Here is an 18355-nt window from a genome sequence, read left to right on the forward strand (position 1 = left end):
CAACATGTGGCAAAGAGTAACTCCACATTGGGGAAAAAAATTCCTTCCCGACTCCACATACGGCAGTCAGACTAGTTCCCTGGAACAACACCCTATCAAGGAATCTAGTATATATACCCTGTAACATTATACTTTTCAAGAAAGGCATCCAGTCCCCTCTTAAATTTAAGTAATGAATCACTCATTCCAACATCATACATGGGTCTTTTTTCTCCGTCAAACTGCATAGACATAACAGAGAGGTCAGCCTTAAGCTCCCTAGACAATGACAAGAGCAATGCATGCTGAGAAAGGAAGTTCCAGCACATATAGTGCTAGCAGAATGTGCCACTCCACCACCACCCACCCAGTAAAAAGCACACTCAAAGTTGAGGACCCCAACAACACATAACAGATCCGCCATAGTGGCCATGGACCTAGTAGTGAGTAGTAGTAGTAGTAATATGTCACGATTCACACCGTGACTGTCACCAATTTGTCAAGGTCCCTTAGCCGCTGCCCACAATATGTCACGGATCGGGGTGACTTTAAACCAACAGACGGCTATCACATGTGCAGGGGCTTATCCTAGTTATCCCTCCACTGCCACAATGTGATGAAAAAAACACACACGAGGCTATTGACCTCTTAGTTTACAGCAGGGGCTTATTCTAGGTATCCCACTGCTCTTCAATATACCATGAACTGCAGGGATTTGTGTCTATCCCGCTTACAGTTCCACTTAACACTTGCAGCTCTCTGGCGCCCCCCTTACTCTCAGGTCAGATTAGGTACTGCACCTGGGGTAATTAGTCGCCAGAAACGCTGCCTGCTATGTACTGGCTATTGGGAACACTGCAGCGATGCGATAACTACTCCCACTAGTAGTAGCAGGTTAGCATCCTCAATAATCAGAACCTCCCACTCCCGTCTCCAAGACTTTACACGTGCGGCGCCGATTCTTTGGAATGCACTACCTAGGTTAATACAATTAATCCCCAATCCCCACAGTTTTAAGCGTGCCCTAAAAACTCATTTGTTCAGATTGGCCTACCGCCTCAACGCATTAACCTAATTATCCCTGTGTGGCCTATTAATAAAAAAACAACAACATAATCACGTTCCTCCATCATGTTCTCATACACTTTATGCAGTTAATAGCCTCTGTGTCTGTACTGTTACATACTTAGGTAGTTAACTGGTTCATGCAGCTTTACATGAACACCCGAGCCTTACACTATGGCTGGTCCAAATAACTAAAGCAATTGTTACCATCCACCTCTCGTGTCTCCCCTTTTCCTCATAGATTGTAAGCTTGCGAGCAGCAGGGCCCTCATTCCTCCTGGTATCTGTTTTGAACTGTGATTTCTGTTATGCTGTAATGTCTATTGTCTGTATAAGTCCCCTCTATAAGTTGTAAAGCGCTGCAGAATATGTTGGCGCTATATAAATAAAATTATTATTATTATTATTAGTAGGAAACGAAAAATATATAATAAATTCCTCCTTCAGCGATGTTAATCACCGTAGTCAACATTAAAGCTTCATTACAGAGAACAAACAGGAATATTTTTGTTGTTTGCCTTGAAGGTAAAAGTCTAATCTTTCCAAGGTCATGAGAAATCAAAAACCAGACGTGGATCCAATGCCACCTGCTCTGATTATCACGCCAGCCTGGCATTTGGATGCCCACACATGGCACGTGCACAAACAAACAGCCACCGAATAATGAAAGCCCAAATGAAATTACTTGTCAATTCATCGAGCTTTGTTTTCACTCCGTGTAGGCAAAACTTCAAGATGTGGAAATGCCAAGATGTTCATTACCGCGATGAATGGGGATTCCCTCCTCCCATCCGCTTCCCTTTATTTCTCCGGTCGGCTTTTGTCAGTTCGTTATGCTATAATCTTCTTAGATTTTTCATATGCAGATAATGAGATTTACAAAGAAAAAGGAGAAATGACAACACTTCGGAAACTTGAGAGAAGAAAACGAAGATGATAAAAGTCTTGTAATGTGCGGATAAGCAACTGTGCGATGTGACCGGGATTTCATTTCTGACAAAGCTCAGTCACTCCGCACCGCAGAAAAGAAGGAGCATTTACAACATTTTACCAACGCGTTTCCACTCGAAGGTCTTGTGTCCATGATTAGGATGGCATGGCCAAAACGCGTTGGAAAATGCTATTGTAAATGTTCATAAAGAAGGTTTTGCGTTTTAAAGACTGAAAATGGAGACCTGGAAGTCTCATCTGTGATCGTACGTGCTGGTGTATCCGAAATAACGCTAGGTGAGGAGCTGGGAATACGAGAGCCAGAAAATGTATCTCATAAGTGCACCAAATCCGCCCAGATTCCCTAACTATGCTTTGGTGTACGCTACCCAGATGACAAATTCTTACCCAGGTTGGTCAGACAGAGCCGGAGAATGAAGGATCCTCTTGTGTCTCCGGCTCTGACACGATAATGGGCCCAGAAATAGAACGGACTTTAAAGCCAATCTTTCCTCCTTACGAATAACCTATCAGACCTTTCTGGTGATCTGTCCTCTGTGACATGCTCTGTCCAGGTGACGGGTGAATGATCTCCTCTGCTGGACCAAAGGAACCTCAGGTGACACTAAGCACGTGATGCTTCCATTTACCGCCATCTTGGCTCTGAAGAAACAATTTACAACAGCTAAAATACTTTAGGTTTCCAAATCCGTTATATGAAACAAATAGTGATGAGCGAGCGTGGTGGGATAAGGCGTTATGTGAGCATGCTCGGGGGCTATCCAAGAGTCTCGAAAAATATGTTCAAGTCCCCGCAGCTGCATGTCTCGCGGTTGTTCGACATCCTAACAAACAGACCACCCCTGCATGTGTTGCGACTGTCGAACAGCAGTGCGACATGCAGCCATAGGGACTTGAACATATTTTTTTGAGCACCCTGGAAACACCCGAGCATGCTCAGATAACACCTTGTCCCAGCACATTCGCTCATCACTATACACAAACCTTCTGACTAAGACAACCATAAAAAGTGCATTAGGGTGTCATAACACTATCCGACAGCAAATCTCAAGGATAAAGAAGGGCGAGGGTGCCAATATCCACAAAGATAGAAGCCATCGCCAGAAGTACATGCCCACTCTTCTCTGCCCATTGGGAATAGAAGTGCATATGGAAAGCGGATAAAGAGGAACAAACTTTCAGGAGTGTCCTGCTAGTAGGAAATCCTGACACCTTTAATGGGAAATTATAGGATTATTATTACCTTTTTATGGCTAAGTCTAACCCACTGTCCCCCCCCACACAAAAAAAATCCAACTTTTTCTCAGATTTTGAAAGATCTTCTCACCCAACACATTATGTTTTGCTCTTTACACAACCTCTACAGTAAGACAGGGTCTTTGAAGTGTTTCGAAATATAACAAATGCCAGCTATTTATTTTTTAATGGAAAATAGCAACTAATGTGAATAAAACAAAACATAATTAACTGAAGATCTTTTAGAAATTAGCTTTATTTACAGTGTCATGCTGTAGTGTGGGAAGTGTTTGCTTACAAAAGCTGCAGGAAAACTTTTAGATTAAAAGTTGACAAAAAAAACAAGTTATTCTATTTATCGGGGATAATGTCCAACCACTTCAACATGGTGGCACTGTAACCTTGAGATAGGGGTTCTGTAACCTTGGGATTGGGGCTCTGTAACCTTGAGATTTGGGCTCTGTAACCTTGAGATTGGGGCTCTGTATCCTTGAGATAGGGGTTCTGTAACCTTGAGATTGGGGCTCTGTAACCTTAAGATTGGGGCTCTGTAACCTTGGGATTGGGGCTCTGTAACCTTGGGATTGGGGCTCTGTAACCTTGGGATTGGGGCTCTGTAACCTTGAGATTGGGGCTCTGTATCCTTGAGATTGGGGCTCTGTATCCTTGAGATAGGGGCTCTGTAATCTTGAGATTGGGGCTCTGTAACCTTGAGATTGGGGCTCTGTATCCTTGAGATTGGGGCTCTGTATCCTTGAGATTGGGGCTCTGTATCCTTGAGATTGGGGCTTTTTATCCTTGAGATTGGGGCTCTGTATCCTAGAAATTAGGGCTCTGTATCCTTGAGATTGAGGCTCTGTATCCTTGAGATTGGGGTTCTGTATCCTTGAGATTGGGGCTCTGCAACCTTGAGATTGGGGCTCTGTAACCTTGAGATTGGGGCTCCGTAACCTTGAGATTGGGGCTCTGTAACCTTGAGATTGGGGCTCTGTATCCTTGAGATTGGGGCTCTGTATCCTTGAGATTGGGGCTCTGTATCCTTGAGATTGGGGCTCTGCAACCTTGAGATTGGGGCTCTGTATCCTTGAGATTGGGGCTTTTTATCCTTGAGATTGGGGCTTTTTATCCTTGAGATTGGGGCTCTGTATCCTAGAAATTAGGGCTCTGTATCCTTGAGATTGAGGCTCTGTATCCTTGAGATTGGGGTTCTGTATCCTTGAGATTGGGGCTCTGCAACCTTGAGATTGGGGCTCTGTAACCTTGAGATTGGGGCTCTGTAACCTTGAGATTGGGGCTCTGTATCCTTGAGATTAGGGCTCTGTATCCTTGAGATTAGGGCTCTGTATCCTTGAGATTGGGGCTTTTTATCCTTGAGATTGGGGCTCTGTATCCTAGAAATTAGGGCTCTGTATCCTTGAGATTGGGGCTCTGTATCCTTGAGATTGGGGATTTGTATCCTTGAGATTGGGGCTCTGCAACCTTGAGATTGGGGCTCTGTATCCTTGAGATTGGGGCTATGTATCCTTGAGATTGGGGCTCTGTATCCTTGAGATTGGGGCTTTTTATCCTTGAGATTGGGGCTCTGTATCCTAGAAATTAGGGCTCTGTATCCTTGAGATTGAGGCTCTGTATCCTTGAGATTGGGGTTCTGTATCCTTGAGATTGGGGCTCTGCAACCTTGAGATTGGGGCTCTGTAACCTTGAGATTGGGGCTCTGTAACCTTGAGATTGGGGCTCCGTAACCTTGAGATTGGGGCTTTTTATCCTTGAGATTGGGGCTCTGTATCTTTGAGATTGGGGCACTGCTACCTTGAGATTGGGGTTTTGTATCCTTGAGATTAAGGCTCTGTATCCTTGAGATTGGGGCTCTGCAACCTTGAGATTAGGGTTCTGCAACCTTGAGATTGGGGCTCTGTAACCTTGAGATTGGGGCTCTGTAACCTTGAGATTGGGGCTCTGTATCCTAGAAATTAGGGTTCTGTATCCTTGAGATTGGGGCTCTGTATCCTTGAGATTGGGGCTCTATAACCTTGAGATTGGGGCTCTGTAACCTTGAGATTGGGGCTCTGTATCCTAGAAATTAGGGTTCTGTATCCTTGAGATTGGGGCTCTGTATCCTAGAAATTAGGGTTCTGTATCCTTGAGATTGGGGCTCTGTATCCTTGAGATTGGGGCTCTATAACCTTGAGATTGGGGCTCTGTAACCTTGAGATTGGGGCTCTGTAACCTTGAGATTGGGGCTCTGCAGCCCGCTCTGGATGGAGCGGAGGTCCACATCCACAGATTCCTCTACATTCATTGTCAACTGGATAGGTGAAAATGGAGGAGTGTGGTGCTTGGCTTCCTCTGGCACTCTTCTAAACAATGAATGGAATGGAGGTCTAGCGTGCACACCTCTGCTCCATTGATGGAGCTGCAGAGCAGCGATACCAGTATGGGTGGGTGATGGGGTTCCCAGAAGTTGGACCCCCGGTAAATACCGTAGATAAGGAATATTATAAACCATTATCTGTGATAAAGTAGATAATCTCCCATTACTAATAGTGTTTCTGTAATACACAGTAACATATCGATTCCTTCCACAATCGCCATCTAAAAATTGCTCAAAACAAAAAACAAAACATATACCGTAAATATGTTTTGGAACAAAACATAAATAAAAGCTCTTACTTCTGAGGGGCAATTCAGGAAAGACCGCCTATACGTAGGGACATGTGAAGAGAAAATTGGGTAAACATAGTTTAAATTACTATGTCTCCTTCTGTTACCTTGAGAATTTTCTTGTCGACAAAATTATATACCATGGCGCTTTAGAAACCTGCGTCTGCATAAGCTTTTAGCTAAAAGGAGCGGTAAGCGGGCAGAATGCGATGTTTAGCCCCGCTCCACTGTAATTACAATGCTAAGTGACTCAGGCAGCAGACATCTTCACGGGTCTCATCCCCACGGATCAATGATCTGTGCAGTCGTGCTCCCCTCTGCAGGAAGGTGATGTGGATAGGTTTACTCCAATATATCGTAATCTGAGACTGCATCGCTGAAAATTCAGCCTTTACCCAACCAGTCAATTTGCTGAAACAAAAAGCTTTCCCAAAGGTCAGCAAAAAGTCTTGGAAGAACAAGGAACTGGTCAGTTTTGTGGGCTATACAAATAGATAAAAAGACTAGTACAGTAGTACATCCACCTGAAAAAGCCATTTAAAGGGTATCTGTCTGCAGATTTTTGCCATTTAATCTGAAAGCAATATAATATAGGGCACGAGACCCGGATTCCAATGATGTGTCGCTTATTAGGCTGTGTGTTGTAGTTTCAATACAACGCGTTTTATCTGCAGGAGATTATCACTACAGGACTACATCTCCTGTGACCAGCAGTCAGGCTAATTATGTGCCCTCCACTGAGCAGCAGCTTTATCACAATGCATAGTGTACACAGGAAGCTACCAATCAGCTCAGTATGGGATACATCCCTGGAATCAGGTTTTCTTGACCTATATTATTGCTGATCTCAAAATATATAGCAAGAACTTGATGACAGATTCCCTTTAAGACTTTTGGGATCTCCCACACTAAGGCGTACACCTGGGAGTTGGAATAAACTTGTCCATTACAAGGAAATCCCCTTCTTGATCTAAATGTTTGGGCCAGATAAAATAAGTGAACCAATACTCACCTCCCCTGCAGGTCCCGCTCCAGCGGTGTCAGCACTCGCGGTCCCCGGGGCTCTCGTGCAGTTGTTGTGACATGTGAGCCTGGTGCCCAATCAGTGCTGGAGTCACTGTGTCTGCCCTTGTATGGTTAAGTAAGGGCATGTTCACACTTTGCAGATTTTGCTGCGGATTTTTCCGCAGCGGATTTGGAAAAACCGCAGTGCAAAACCGCTGCGGTTTTCTCTGCGGATTTTCCTGCGGTTTCTTCTGCGGATTCCTCTGCGGGTTTTCAACAGCACTTTCCTATTGGTGCATGTTGAAAACCTCTGCGGAATCCGCAGAAAGAAGTGACATGCTCCTTCTTTTTTTCCGCAGCAATTCCGCGTGGTTTTTAAAGGGATTTTCCGCAATGTGGGCACAGCGGTTTTTGTTTTCCATAGGGTAACATTGTACTGTACCCTGCATGGAAAACTGCTGCGGATCCGCAGCGTCAAATCCGCTGCGGATCCGTAGCAAAAACCGCAAAGTGTGAACATAGCCTAATAAAGAAGTGAGCGGCAGCTGAGGCTCTCCTCCTGATAATGTCCGTCACTAGGGGGCTCCCTTCTTTCTAGCTTGCTGTCCACTGCCTGTTGTCCGGTGAATCTGATTAGCAGCAGAGATGTGGAGCTGGATTACAAGGACTGGAGCTGGGCATTTGTCTCCCCGATTACCAAACTGCATACAGGCACGACAGAGAAGGGATTGTAGCTTGGTGCGCTGGAATAAAATGGGACTTTGGAGTTCAAGGTACAATGACAGTGCAATGATTGTAAGGATCTGAGAAAACAAAAATGGCATGAAGACGAGCTCAGTGACCCCCTGGGCAGATAGCAGGAGCTGCTTTTGAACATAGCATAAAAATTGGTGACAGATTTCAGCTCGGACGTACAAAGAGAATTATAAATGCAGCTCAGAATAGAATACAGACCGTAATATACACTTTAAGGCGATGTTCACATGTTGCTTTTTTTCTGCAGGTAAAACCTGCTCTCTTGGTAGTAAAGAAGCCGCTTACAAAAAGCAGGTTTTGCGGAGTTTTCATTGTGTCTTGTTCATAGTGATAAAGTTTAGTGCCTCCCTCCCCCAAAAAAAACAAAAACAAATAAGAAAACAAAACAAAACAAGTGTTTATGCACTTAACCATTTCTTTCTATGAGTGAAAAACACTGAAAGAAGTGACATGCTGCTTCTTTAAAAAAAAAGCAGCAGCTTTCCAATTCAGTCAGGAAAACAAAAAGTGCGCATGAGATTTCTGAAATATCATAGCTGTGCTGGTACTGTAAAAAGCAGCTTAAAAATTGCATTAAAAAAGCAGCAAAAAAAATGCAGCAAAACGCAACATGTGAACACAGCCTAAGGGTAGAAAGGAAACTATTACCTGAAATAATGCTCTGCGGTGGTAAGAATAGCCGAGTCTGGGAAACTATGTAACCACTAAAGGCAGATTTTACCTGTCATTGGGAAGTTTGATAATGAATGATCAGTCCTGGAGGAGAAAGAAGCAGATTTCTCTGATAATCTATATTACAAAGTTTCTTATTTGCATATGTACTATTGATTTATGAAATAAAAGTGTAAACGATGGCTAATCTTTAAGTCGCAATGTTAGTGTGAAGACTCCCTACTTTTTTTCTCTTCTAATGAAATGGTAAAAAGTGCATTAAACAATCATTATTCTAGACATTTAACAGACACATTCATGTAACAAGTCTATACTTGTGGCCATAGTCTTTCTGACTGATGGGAGAATTCAGAACAAATAATTACCAGACAGTTGTTTCTCAGCAGATGAGAAAATATTTGTTCAGGCCGGAATTAGCAGAGCAAAGTCTCAACAAATATGAGAGTAGCCAAATAGCCGAGAGTGAGATGTCGTTTGTGTAAAGTCAAATAGGACCCGGTAGTAAACCGTGAGTGGGTTAAAGAAGCCGATAATCCGCAAAATTATTTATGACATAACGAGTATTCATGGAGATGATATTACCGTACTCAACAGAATGGGATTAATGTGAATATTGGAGTGAAAACCATTGGCTTTTCTTTAGGCATACAATTTCTATGCATCAGCTAAACAAAGAGGAAAAAAAAAAAATAGTAAAAACACTCCAAGAGCGGAGAGGGACACGAAGGAAAAAAAATGCAAAATTAATTGGTTATGATTACAGTAATACCAAATGTGTCTTATTCACTGCTCTGTAGTTATTTAAAAAAAAGTGCATCATTATTTTGCAACTTTAAAAAAAAAAATCTCCAACTTTGACTTTTTATCCTATTATGTCCTGGTATATAGAGAATGTTATTAACATTTTTAATCAAGTGAAAATCCTCATACTCATAGTGGGTTCACTATTAGAGTTTCTGCCTCCCAACACCACAGGTCTTGAGTTTTGAGCCCCAGCAGTGAAAAATGAGAAAATGATGAGCATTAATTAAATATATGGGGGTCATGGGGGACGCATGGGACCCTTCGTTACTACAGAGAACATGAAAGGTGCTGCTAAATGATGTTCAGCTGAAAGTCTTCACTAGACCCCCCTACCCTGCCTCGCTGTTCAGCAGGACCACCTACACAGGGGGCATGTCTACCAACTCTCACAGGTAAAGGGCGTTTTGCACAGTGTGAATATAGCCCAAAAGAATATTTGTAAGAATGTTTGTTTCTGATCATTGCCCAATATATATATAAACCAGCTGCTCTCCAGGGAACAAAAAAATCGTCTCTCTAGTCCAGTGACAGGGGTCCATTAGGGTACCGTCACACAGTGCCATTTTGATCGCTACGACGGTACGATTCGTGATGTTCTAGCGATATCGTTACGATATCGCAGTGTCTGACACGCAGCAGCGATCAGGGATCCTGCTGAGAATCGTACGTCGTAGCAGATCGTTTGGAACTTTCTTTCGTCGCTTGATCACCCGCTGACATCGCTGGATCGTTGTGTGTGACAGCGATCCAGCGATGTGTTCGCTTGTAACCAGGGTAAACATCGGGTAACTAAGCGCAGGGCCGCGCTTAGTAACCCGATGTTTACCGTGGTTACCAGCGTAAACGTAAAAAAAACAAACAGTACATACTTACATTCCGGTGTCTGTCCTCCGGCGTCTCAGCTTCTCTGCACTGTGAGCGCCGGCCAGCCAGAAAGCGAGCACAGCGGTGACGTCTGACGTCACCGCTGTGCTCGCTTTCCGGCTATGGTGCTTACACAGTGCAGAGAAGCTGAGACGCCAGAGGACAGACACCGGAATGTAAGTATGTACTGTTTGTTTTTTTTACGTTTACGCTGGTAACCACGGTAAACATCGGGTTACTAAGCGCGGCCCTGCGCTTAGTTACCCGATGTTTACCCTGGTTACCCGGGGACTTCGGCATCGCTCCAGCGCCGTGATTGCACAGTGTGACCGCAGTCTACGACGCTGGAGCGATAATCATACGATCGCTGCGACGTCATGGATCGTGCCGTCGTAGCGATCAAAATGGTACTGTGTGACGGTACCCTTTTACCCTACTACAAGGCCTTCAAATGAGTGGAATGATAAATGCAGGGAAAATAAATTTCCTGTTTCTACATAGAGAAAAGAAAAGAGAAATATTAGCTGGGTAGAAAGGCAAAATGAGCAATTGTAAGTAAACAACGCAGTATGACAGAGACAGCAATATCTTAAGGGGATAAAAACTTTGATGGGCAGAGGAGGTGTACTTCTTTAACCTGCTAGTGGTCCTCACAAAAAAAAAAAAACACAGCACCTTGCTGCCATGTGTAGGGATCTATAACGCATAGTCCCAAGAGTTAATTACCGTATTGTTTCTCGTAGCTAAAGAAGACGTGTAGACGGAGGTCTGAGATATTTGCAGCTTCATCGGTGCTCTAGATTAAGGGGAAGGACGCAGGCTCGGCCATCTGCCACTGAACTTCTAGCTCTTATGGGTCATCGAGAACACAACAAGACACAAATGGCAGCAGCAGATCAAGCACATCGCACGTCTTCCTTTTTGGATAAGCCTATTTATAAAGCAAAACCTGAGTTTCTATGAGAGATATACAGATTAAAGGGGAAACAACAATTATACACCTTTGTAGTAAACTTACAACCATAAAACCATATGAGTATGTGAGATTAAGCATCATAATCTTCACATTTGAAGAGTACCCCGCTCCAATGCCAGCCCAACATTGATGCTGCTGCTGGGGCAGGAATTCCTGATGAGCGACAGTTCAGGCAGCAGCGTTGTAATAAATACGCTGCTCGCAGCTCCCTTAAGAGGCTGGGCTGGGAATAGAGCTGGAGTGACAGAGGCTTCAGCTCTACAGCCTAATTTGCATATCAATTCAACCACTGAAGTCTTAGTGACGGAGAAATGGGCTGGCCATGCTAAAGTATTAGAATCAAAAGTCCAAATGCAAAAAATCAGCGTTAAGCACTTCAAAAATTCATTAGAAACACTAAAGACCGGTGGAGTGTAAATCCATCTGCTAAGTAGAGATTCCCAACATTATAGAGATAAAATAGTATGTTTTTTATTGATATACAACGTTAAAGCCATCTAAAAAGACAGGGTATAAGACCTCCCAAATGGGAGGGGAAACTGCTGCACGCCAAATATTAAGTCACTGATAATGGAGAGCAGTGGCGTATCTGGGGGGGGGGCAGCCGGGGCATGTGCCCCGGGGGAGGTAGACACCGGGAAAGCAAGTCAAAAGAAGGGCTGTAGAATGAGGCTGTATACTTATAGTGAGTAAGCAAGTGGACCAGTGAATATAAGGTAATTACTTATTGCCACAAAAAAGGAACCTATGAATAAGGTCTAAACACAATCCGTGATGTATATCTCGCTAGAAGGGCATAGAATAATTATTACTTCCACACAGATGGTAGTGTAGTGAAGATGGCGTGCGGTGTTCCCCTCACACCCGACGAGCGCCGTTTCGCTATTGCTTTTTCTGGGGGCCTGTGGCACATTACACTTGCCTCAACTCACGGATGACACTTGCCCCAACTCACCCATCACCCTTGCCCCAACTCACCTATGACACTTGCCCCAACTCACCCATGACACTTGCCCCAACTCACCCATGACACTTGCCCCAACTCACCCATGACACTTGCCCCAACTCACCCATGACACTTGCCCCAACTCACCCATGACACTTGCCCCAACTCACCCATGACACTTGCCCCAACTCACAAATTACCCTAGCCCCAACTCACCCATGACACTTGCCCCAACTCACCCATGACACTTGCCCCAACTCACAAATTACCCTAGCCCCAACTCACCCATGACACTTGCCACAACTCACATTATACTTGCCACAACTCACCCATCACCCTTGCCCCAACTCACATTATACTTGCCACAACTCACCCATGACACTTGCCCCAACTCACAAATTACACTTGCCCCAACTCACCCATGACACTTGCCACAACACACATTATACTTGCCACAACTCACATTATACTTGCCACAACACACATTATACTTGCCACAACTCACATTATACTTGCCACAACTCACATTATACTTGCCACAACTCACATTATACTTGCCACAACTCACATTATACCTGCCACAACGCACATTATACCTGCCACTCATGCGCTTCTCCTGCCCCACTTTCCTTTCAATCAAGTAGCGACTGTAATGTGAATCAGTGCAGATACTGCTGCAATCAGAAGTTAATTAAAACAAGTCTGTTGGAGAAAAATGACTGCTCAAACCATGCACTTATGCTCAATACACTTGGCGAGGCCAAATAGTTCAGTGCACATTCCCACCTACTTGTTTGGCATCCATCTCTGCCTTCCTCTTCCTTAAGTCTAAGGGGTTATGTTTGTCCTTGTGGAGAGAGTGACATGTCTGACATGCCAAGGTAAGGAGACTCCTAGGACAAGCAATCCTCTTCTGGGAAATTAAATATGCCAATTGCCTCCACAGAGAGGAAAAGGCAATCCTCTTCCTCTTAGAAGAGGCAAATTGCATAAATCTTCCTATATTGTTACCACTGGCTTTTCCAGGAGACAGAAATGGTGGAGAGAAGATAGAAAGTAGGCTGTAAAGTGCACCGAACTGTTTGGCCGCATTACAGCTGTAAATAGCGTCCGTGCTTGGTTTGATAAGTCATTTAGTACTAACAGACTCCCATTAAATAACTAGATCCCGCTACAGACAGACTAACAATTTTAATATTGCATCAAAACAGGAAATTACAAGCGAGCAAGCTGAATTCTATGTTAACATTATCCATTAAAAGTCCCTAATTTTGACTAAGGCATAAAAAACTAAAAATGTTGGTGTTATTGTAAGAGACAGTGTTTTCCCACAAAATAAAATGCTGATCCGAGTTATGAGAACATTTGCACTGCATTCTCAGCACTATCTGCCCTTGATCATGACATGATGGGAAATGAAGCTCTGCTAATTTCCTGCCTAATTGTCAAAATTATGATATCTTTCCGAAACAGAAAACAAAGGCACAAGGCAGGAAATAAGGTTCGTATCACGCTAGGAATAATCCTAAGCATCACACAAAGTCGTTTATTGTTTCAGCATGTTTGAGATGGCGCCATAACTGGCTGTGCGGGGTGCAGATTATTTATATCCAGAGCCAAACTGGGACCCCATGGGCTCCGCGCAGGGAGGCGCTCCCTACAGCCACACAGAACAGGTGCAATAAAGAAGACACTGCAGTCATCTTCTGCTGGACTCTTGGCCAACCAGCCACCAGGCTGTCAAATTATTTGTGCCCAATCCAATATCATATCTATTTCTGTTATATATTTTACATTATACAATGCCTTGTCAAAGTATTCTGCCCCTTGGAGCTTTTCAACATTTTCCCACATATCATGCTTCAAACATAAAGATTTTTGGTGAAGAATCAACAACAAGTAGAACACAATTGTGAAGTTGAACGAAATGTATTGGTTATTTTACATTATTGTGGAAATTCAAAAACTGAATAGTGGGGCGTGCAATATTATTTGTCCCCTTTACTTTCAGTGCAGCAAACTCACTCCAGAAGTTCATTGTGGATCTCTGAATGATCCAATGTTGTCCTAGATGCCTAATGCTGATAAATATAATCCACCTGTGTGTAATCAAGTCTCCGTATAAATGCACCTGGTCCATGATACTGTTGTGGAGAAGTTTAAAGCCGGATTTGGATACAAAATGATTTCCAAAACTTTAAACATCCCAAGGAGCACTGTGCAAGCAATCATATTGAAATGGAAGGAGTATCATACCACTGCAAATCTACCAAGACCCGGCCGTCCCTCTAAACTTTCATCTCAAACAAGGAGAAGACTGATCAGACATGCAGCCAAGAGGCCCATGATCACTCTGGATGAACTGCAGAGATCTACAGCTGAGGTGGGACAGTCTGTCCATAGGACAACAATCAGTCGTACACTGCACAAATCTGGCCTTTATGGAAGAGTGGCAAGAAGAAAGCCATTTCTCAAAGATATCCATAAAAAGTGTTGTTTAAAAGTTTGCAACAAGCCACATGGGAGACACACCAAACATGTGGAAGAAGGTGCTCTGGTCAGATGAAACCAAAATCGAACTTTTTGGCATCAATGCCAAAGGATATGTTTGGCGTAAAGGCAAAACAGCTCATCACCCTGAACACATCATCCCCACTGTCAAACATGGTGGTGGCAGCATCATGGTTTGGGCCTGCTTTTCTTCAGCAGGGACAGGGAAGATGGTTAAAATTGATGGGAAGATGGATGGAGACAAATACAGGACCATTCTTGAAGAAAACCTGTTGGAGTCTGCAAAAGCCCTGAGACTGGGATGGAGATTTGTCTTCCAACAAGACAATGATCCCAAACAAAATCTACAATGGAATGGTTCACAAATAAAAGTATCCAGGTGTTAGAATGGCCAAATCAAAGTCCAGACCTCAATCCAATCGAGAATCTTTGGAAAGAGCTGAAAACTGCTGTTCACAAACGATCTCCATCAAACCTCACTGAGCTCGAGCTGTTTGCCAAGGAAGAATGGCCAAGAATTTCAGTCTCTCGATGTACAAAACTGATAGAGACATACCCCAAACGACTAGCAGTTGTAATCGCAGACAAGGGTGGCGCAACAAAGTATTAAGTTAAAGCGGCCGAATAATATTGCACGCCCCACTTTCCAGTTTTTGAATTTCCACAAAAATTTTAAATAACCAATACATTTTGTTCAACTTCACAATTGTGTTCCACTTGTTGTTGATTCTTCACCAAAAATGTACATTTGGTATCTTTATGTTTGAAGCATGATATGTGGGAAAAGGTTGAAAAGTTCAAGGAGGCCGAATACTTTTGCAAGGCACTGTATATGCGCTATTGATTTTTTTCATACAGCAAGGTATATGTTCATTGGTGTCTATCTTCGATTTTGTCTGTTTAATGGTAAACAGTGATTTTTATCAAAACTTCAGCAAGCAGCCCAGTAAGTGACACATAACTGGAATATTGATCTCTGCACCTAGATCCTACTGCTCTCTGATTGGGTAGCAAAAACCTGGTGAGAGGCTCCCTGTAGTATGTAAAAGCTGGGCACATGCACATAACATAGTCGAAGAAAGTAGAAGCTGATTATTCCAGGATTGTGCAGCTCTGTAACACAGTACACAGGCTTGTACGGTTGGCAACATCCAAAATCGTTATGAGCAGAAAAGCTGAGGCTCATGTGTGTAGGAATTGTGCGTCTGTCATACAACATATACCACATAGGAAGAGAAACTGGCAGAAAAGATTAGGAAACTGCAAACAGAGCGATCTTATAGGAAGGGAAAACATCACCTGAGCAATACGAGCAATCTCATACCCAGAGAAAGGAAACCACTGTGGCGGGATGGAAACCACAAAACTATCAGGAATCAGATCACATTCTGCCAACAGTAGTGTCTACTGCGCAGCCTCAAGCTTTGGGCCTGTAACTTTAAAAGGAATCTGTCACCAGGTTTTTGCTACTTCATCTGAGAGCAGCATAATATAGAGACGGAGACCCTGATTCCAGAGATGTATCACTTATTAGTTGCAGCAGTTGTGATACAATCAGAGTTTTCAGATGCAGTAGAGCGCAGAAAGCTAACACTGCCCTCACCACAGTTTTCTGAGTACATTATATATTGACAGCAAGCGGCTATTCAGTGCTGGGGGAGGGGCTGGATCATGAGGCAGTGATAATCTGCTGCTGATAAAACACTCATTGTACTGAAACAACAGCACACAGCCTAATAAATGGCACATCACTGTAATCAGGCTCTCAGAGCCTACACCATACTGCCTTCAGACTGATAGCAAAAATCTACTGACAGATTCACTTTACGGTATGCTAGATGTAATAAGACATTAACAAATAGAAAAGTTATGGCTCTTGGAAAAAGGAAAAGAACAAAAAATATATATATATTTTTTTATTTAAATGTGCAGGTCCTGAAGTGGTTAAGGAAATTTGACGAGTTTCTGCAGAACAAGGCTACAAAAAGCATTGGATTCTAGGCTAGCACAGAAGGCCAGCTGTGATGGACATCAAGGAAGTGGTGGAAATAATGAAGACAAGAGGCGCAGAGCGGCGCCTGTCCTCATGTTATTGGGATGCCGCGCTTGAGGACAGCAGCCATCTTTCATCAGACGCATGCTGGGTGTCAGTGCAGAACAGGTTTCCAGTGGCTCATTTTCCTAAATTACCCGTGACTCTCCTCCTTGACCCCCTCCGGAGCTGACAGCCCTGCGCTGGAGTCACACAGAGCAGCACAGTTGGCATATGGGCAATATGCAGAGCGAACGTGCCACGCCGGGGAAGGTTTATTAAAACGCAGCATGCCTGGCGAGTGATTAGCCCCAACGCTGATGGCCATTGCCGACACGTTCCACATTTTGTGTGTTCCTGCTTTAGATTTACAATTTCGTTTCAGCTCATAAACAGGAGAACAGGAACACATTTAGCTGCAGGTATTCACAGTGACCTAGAAAGAGCGGTCAGCAAGGAATACACATTGATTAAAAACAACATATATAATGGCAATCGCCCCAACACCCGCCTCTAACAAACTCGTTACCGCCGCTGGAAAGAAGATCCCTTATAAACCAGCATCACAGATTGGCCCTGATGCATCACAGAAAGCAGCTAATCGTTAATATGTCCTACACATTGCATTACAGAGTTTACAGGAGCTGCATTCAGAATTCTGCAAGCTTCAGAGCTGAAATCTCCCAACTGCCATCTCCTGGCTCAGTAATGGGAAAGTCTGTAGTTACTGAAGAGTGGTTTTACCTGTGAGAATTTCAAGAATGACTGATGAGTCCAGGTGGTGAAAGAAGCGGATTTCTCTGATAAAATAGATTATAAACAGTAGCGTAACTTGAAGCTCGGGGGGCCGGATGCAAAAGCTCCAACATGGCCCCCAATTGTTACAAATCTTCAATAGTAATGGTCTTGTATAGGGGCCAAGGGGTCAATTGCAACACTGCACCATGATAGTTACGCTCCTGATTGTAAAGTTTCTTATTTTCACGTTTACTAATGATTTCTAGGAATATTTTTTACGGTTACTCTTTAAATAAAGCATCACTTATTATCAGTGACGCCTTTAAAAGGATATTCCATATACAAGTAAAAGGGAACGGTCCGAGAGGATGAGCGCAATGTGAACCGCGAGATTTGCATCAATGTTTTCAAAGAAATTGTAATGAAATATACTAATTTTTACAACACGTCCCATCAGAGACGCTCGCCGGACCGAATGACCCCCGACATGTCAGGCAGAGACCCAATGAAGCCGACAGGCTGACAGATGCCTTCAATGTTCCGAGAGCAGAACGAGGGCTGTAACCTAGAAGGATCACAGGCGCCTCATCACATCTGGAGCTGGAAAGCCGCCGCTCACAGATATCATCCAGATAATACAATCCACTGGTTTAGAAATAACTCATCTTGGTAATTTTGTGGAGAGACAAATAGGAGTGTGATTACTGCAGCTGGAGGGGTCACCGGCGAGGGTCCGCTCAGCAACACAAGCCAATGCTGATGGCACGTAAACCGCCGGCGGAGGGGACCGGGAATAATTCATGGAGCTGGCAGGCCGCGCGCTCTCATCTGATCTGCTTGTGTGCTCTTCCTCCTTTCCAATCAACCCTCATATTGTCTTGTGGCTTCAGCAAATAAAGGTCATCTGCGATATAATGGAAGGCAGGCAATTTTCCAATATGCTTTCTTATGAATCCTTTACATCTTTCAACATCTCTGGTTGCCGCCATTCAGGAGAGAACGATATATTTGCAGGGGGCCCAACCCATGGGACCCTCACTGATCCCGAGAAATTAGCCACCGCATTAAGTGCAGCAACCTGTTCATGGTTTTTCCTGTGCAGCGCCTCCCCTGGTTGTGCGGGGGAACTGCACCGTGCTCCTTCATTCTCAGGGGCTCA

The 18355-nt window shown here is 43.8% G+C and overlaps 1 protein-coding gene and 1 long non-coding RNA gene across 3 annotated transcripts in view; both read right to left on the reverse strand.

The window, feature by feature from the left end:
• MGAT4B (alpha-1,3-mannosyl-glycoprotein 4-beta-N-acetylglucosaminyltransferase B) overlaps window positions 1-18355 on the reverse strand; it is a 381341-nt gene that overhangs the window by 211699 nt on the left and 151287 nt on the right. The window lies entirely within an intron of this gene.
• LOC143776657 (uncharacterized) lies at window positions 2556-10919 on the reverse strand. The gene is made up of 3 exons (XR_013215886.1): window positions 10720-10919; window positions 8302-8409; window positions 2556-2637 (listed from the first exon to the last, which is right to left on the reverse strand). It is a non-coding gene; the product is annotated as an uncharacterized LOC143776657 (long non-coding RNA).

Source organism: Ranitomeya variabilis, chromosome 5 (genome assembly GCF_051348905.1).
Source record: "Ranitomeya variabilis isolate aRanVar5 chromosome 5, aRanVar5.hap1, whole genome shotgun sequence".
NCBI lineage: Eukaryota > Metazoa > Chordata > Amphibia > Anura > Dendrobatidae > Ranitomeya > Ranitomeya variabilis.